General features: G+C 50.2%; 1 protein-coding gene across 1 annotated transcript in view; it reads right to left on the bottom strand.

Moving 5' to 3' along the window:
• LOC113212480 (WAS/WASL-interacting protein family member 1-like) overlaps positions 1–5,148 on the bottom strand; it is a 39,090-nt gene that overhangs the window by 14,968 nt on the left and 18,974 nt on the right. The window contains exon 2 of the mRNA XM_052266047.1: positions 1,185–1,231. The gene's annotated coding sequence lies outside the window, so the exon portion shown is untranslated. The remainder of the gene's footprint in view (positions 1–1,184; positions 1,232–5,148) is intronic.

Raw genomic sequence — 5,148 nt, 5'->3', positions numbered from 1 at the left:
GGTACAGTGCTCGCAGTGCACTCGGGCTGTCATTACTTTCACTTGTGGCTCAATATGGAGCACCGCGCGGCTCCACGGCGTTATACAACCAATTGAAGAGGGGGAGGGGTGCGCGCGGCAAGGACGGCAAAGGACGACGAACCTATGACGTTTAAAATTTTTAAAAGTCGTCTTTGAGACAGCCGCCAGTGTTAGTGGCTGTGTGGTGGGCCCGAAAGGAAAGGCGCGGTAGTCGAAGCTCGTAATTTGAAGTCGCGAGGCGAGCGCGCGCTTTAAGGGGCGTGCGCGTCCAGGCGCAAATCAGTGCGCCGTTAAAGCTTTAAGTCCGTGACGTAGACAAACATCCGCACTTGCACGCGCGTGCTCGCAGGTGGGTGACTCCGGCCTGCCAGGTTTTCAGCAGCAGGGAAAATAACATTAAATAATGACACCGAAAAGGGACATCTTACACAGCTGAAACGGTGTACATGCAGAGTTCTCTATAGGGTGTATGTCAAAATTTTGGCCGCACTTAATTAAAATTTTTGGAATTGGGTACTGGAACTGAATGAGAGGGGGAGGACAATGAAGGCGCGCGTCTCTGGGCAAACGCTCAGCGCCCCGCTCGGCGGCGCCCCACCCCACCCCCATCCCGTGCCTCGCCGCCCCGCCCGGCCTTACCCCACCCAGAGCCCCCTCCCCACCGCGGCGTAGAGCCGGTCAGCTGATCGGGCCGGCCGTCGGTGGCGTACTGGACTGATCCCGATAGCAACCCGATGTAAAGGCGAGGGGGGGCGGGGAGCCTTGATGCAACATATCAAGCGATCACTTCGCCCTATATCCCTATATCTGACGCGAGCGGCGCGCTGCTATAAGCGCCATGCCCAGTGAAAGATACCGACCCAGTTGATATCTGAGGGGTCCGATCAAAATCGAACATTAGTCTGGATTCGGAATGACCTAGACGTTTCCTTTGAGATCCAGAATAAATAAGCAATGAAGCACTTTCGCAAATCGTGAAAGACCTTCGAAATAAAAGTAACAACAAATCAAGCTATTTTGGAGTAACCTTTAAAGGTTTGTGATGTTTTATCACGTTCTTCCCGTTGTCTTCCCCGTTTCTGTTGGTGCACGGGAAGGTAAGTATTCTGCTTGACCCTGTACAGGCTTTAGCGGTGGTCGGCACATCGGGCTGGTGTACTCACAATCAATGTATTCTTGTCATGCGACACTCGGTCTGCTTCATATGAACCTGCAACAAAGAAAGAAAAAAGATTATTGAGGTGTTTGAAGCTGAAGCTTATTGGCACGGCAGCGCGGAGGTTTGCATGCGAGCGTGCGAATAGCGGTCCAGCCGATATTGAACCTCCAGCAACACAAAGGACAATGCGCTGGCCTACTTTCGCACGACGGCGGTGTACACCACCGGAGCACACTGGAAAATATTCAATCACGTTGTAATTTCGTCACGTCGATTGGAATTAACGCAATTTTGTGGGTGTTCGGTGGTGTCTCGCACAGCCATATCTTTCGTCTCGAGCCACGACCTCTACGAAAGTGCGGGGACGGCGGGGACTCACCCATCTGATACTTCTTAATTTGCATTAATTAAAAGATTGAGAAACGGCAGAGGTCACATTCCTACGGAACGTGTGCTCTCCGTTCACGACTTTGCCGCCACGACGAAGCTGTGCCACAAACGCGGGGAGATGAGGTAACGCCCTGATCTACTTTTTTTTACTCGGGCATATAATTTCTCGAAAAATCTTTCCGAGAGTAGCAGGGGGGTAAAGATCAGAAGTCAGCTGGACCATAAGTGATGGGGTCGAAGCGTTGCCACCCGTACGCCACTTTTTACGATCCACACGTCCCGGTCATGACGAAAATAAATCGGCAGAAACTCAAACGAACCCGTTTAATATATAAAATCTTTTTTTTTTTTATTGCTCTGACCAGCGGCCGGTCGTCCCTGAGTGAGTACTACAGGGGCGAGAGAAGGCTGGAGGGGATAGGAAGGGTCGGTGTCCAGCTTCAGCCACCGCAATACAAGACAACACAAGCACATATCGGCCGTTTTACATCATGCAAAACAAATACCACAAAGAAGCACCATAAGTGCTTCTTCCTTCGACATGTCCATGTACATTCAGAAGTCGTAATGCGACAAGAGTTTTTCAAATGCAAAGGGAAATTGATATAAGGCGACGAGACTGATTATGAGCTGTTTACATCCGGGTGCGCTGCGGCTCGGCTGCGGCAGACGGACGGGATGTCCAGCGCCTCTGCCCAGCCCAGCCACTGTCCAGCCACTGTCCAGCCGGTGTCCAGCCGCTGTCCCGGAGGCAGTCCCGGCGAAGCGCCACGATTTGATGCTGCCTCGCCTCGTCCTGCCCGGCTGGAACTGGAAAGTCTTCATCCCCATTCTGCAGCGGATCAATTAGCTTGGACACCGTTAAAAACGCAAAGATTTGATAAACATTAAAAGACAAAATTTTATACTGACAATTTTTTTTTATTTTTTTTGAAAATCACTATTTGCAGAAGAGTGTTTCGCATGCGGGTTTCATGTCATTAGAAGTAGATCGTGGACGATTTATTTCCACCCAACATGTTTTTGACGTATCAGAATATTTCTGACTCAGTAGACACTCTAATGAGTCCTTCTAATTTTTATTATTTTCACATATAAAACTGAGCAACTGAGCAGCTTAGCTACGTCAAGCCGTTGGGACTCGTCCATCCTCTCGCCAAACTAGTCTTCTTTTCTTGGAGGCGCCACTCTTACCCATGTCCCCCTTCAGCAATTTCCCCGCCGTTTGAGTTGAAAAGAAAACTATTTAAAACTGGATTTTTTTGCCGTCTTTACGACCGCTTTAGCGACTTAAATGAACTCTTCATTCAAGTCATATTAAACCGTCAAATACATGTAATTATCAAAGGAAGCAGTAGGGAGAGGGGAAACAACAGACAGACCAGACAGACCGGACAGCCAGACAGACAGACAGTCAGACAGACAGACAGACAGACAGACAGACAGACAGACAGACAGACAGACGGGGCAGAGAGGACTCCAACACACCACGGATGACCTTTCACCAGCTGGCGAATGCCAAATTACCTCCTTATTTTCGGGACGCACTCTAAGCCGGGTGGGCTCCCATTGACCACAAAAAAGGGAGAGGGATAGAGAGAAAGAGAGAAAGAGAGGAGGGAGGGGGGCAGAGCAGCGTGTGTTAGGCACAGAGATGCAACAAGTGCGGTAACACCCATGCGCTGTCTCGCCGGGCTGGGCTTTTGTTCACACACGAGAAGATTAATGTTGCAGCGAAGCGTCGTGCTCGACAAAGAAGAAGAAGGAGAAGAAGAAGAAGAAGAAGAAGAAGAAGAAGAAGAAGAAGAAGAAGAAGAAGAAGAAGAAGAAGAAGAAGAAATAGACAGCTCACTTTCGCAAATAATAGACTTGTTTCGTCGGGTCTTGTATGCCATCTGTGCAGTAGCAGGTGGACTGCGTCAAGATGGGACATGGGGACTGGGAGTTAGCTGGTGACAGTTTACGAAATATTACCAACTACTTTGGGTTGGGCACTTTTAAAGCAGAGCAGTAATTGTTCTTCTTAGGGATCGTTCATAAAGTGTTTCCATTTTTTTCCTCTGATGCATTCTGTAAATTAAGGTGGCTCGGCACCTGCGAGACTCGGGGTAGGCCACCCCGCAGTGCACTCGTGCACACCAGACACGATACTGCCAACCTGTCAGGCGCTATGAGGAAAAATGACGGACTTGCTTTATGAATGAATGATCCCAACACAACTAGCATGATAATGTCTAATCCTTGTTTTGAGTTTTTAGAGTCGTTGACTAAAGATTAGTAATGTTACATGATATATAGTTTGGTATGCTGATGCCCGAGAGATTCATGACGATGATGTTCCAACCCACCCTAGTGGACAAGGTACCAACAGCGGGCAGCAGAGAACATGGCAGTCCGGGGACAGCAGGGGGCAGCAGGGGGCAGCCGGGACAGTCGGCTCGCGGTGACACTCGGAAGTGGAGTAAGGCAACAAGGGAGTACATAAGTCGAGCCGGGCACGGACGAGTTTCTCTGGGAAGGACGGGGCGTGACCACGGAGCGACCCGCGCGGCCAGGCCGGGCCAGCCTACGCTAGACCAACGACAAACGTCTCGATGCGATGCTGCTCGGAGAAAAAAAAATAGGTCTTCCTTCTGCATTGTACAGACAGAGTACATGAAAAGAGGGGGGAAAGCGGTCAACTACTGACTTTAGGTTTCTCCGCCGTTTCGATCGTTTCTCACAAATCGACCGAGAGTATCGGCTGCACACAACCGTCGATTCACACCTCATTGTAACTGCAAACGAGCTTCTGGTTAACGGAATAAGTGTCTGCGAGGTCTGTCTCAGAGGTAATTTAAGAGCGCATAAACTGAAAGTGGGCGGCAAGCGAAGATATACAAGGGATCATCCAGAAAGTATGTCTGCTATTCTGGGTTACGAAACTGTGAAGTTCAGTACAGGCTAGCTCTCATAGCGCCTAGTAGGTAGGCAACATTTTGCCTGCAATGCAGACGAGTCCTGCGGGGTGGCCTACCCAAAGTCTCGCAGGCGCTGAGCTCGCCGAGTGAGTGAGTGAGTGAGTGAGTGAGTGAGTGAGTGAGTGAGTGAGTGAGTGAGTGAGTGAGTGAGTGAGTGAGTGAGTGAGTGAGTGAGTGTGAGGTGGAGAGTGATGAGCCGGAGGGGGGGGGGACAGAAGAGGACTCCGGTCCAGTTTCTCTTTCGTTTAGGGCCGTCCCAGATTTGTCTCTGGCGCTCGGCCCGTCCACCACATGTCGAATGACGTGCCCGCTGGTGCCCGTACGGGTCCGTCTTAACAGGCGACGCATAGTACAGTCACCGAAAGTACTCAGCAAATGGTGCTTGGCTTGAAAGTTGAAACTTGGTGGAGTTGTCTTTTCAACCATATGGAACGTTGTAGGATACTAGGCCTAGGCCCCATCCTCAGTCCCATGCAACAGGGCCACTCATGAGCAGCTTCGGGTTTCTGCTGCTCGCCAGGCCTCATTAAAGCATCTTCAGGTAAGCTACTTGGATATGGCAAAAAAACTGCGAAAGATACCTGAAGATGGCCATCTTCAGGTAACCTACAGGTAACG

This window comes from Frankliniella occidentalis, unplaced genomic scaffold, assembly GCF_000697945.3.
Source record: "Frankliniella occidentalis isolate FOCC.00 unplaced genomic scaffold, Focc_3.1 Scaffold35, whole genome shotgun sequence".
NCBI lineage: Eukaryota > Metazoa > Arthropoda > Insecta > Thysanoptera > Thripidae > Frankliniella > Frankliniella occidentalis.
This window is presented reverse-complemented; position numbering and strand designations above follow the sequence as displayed.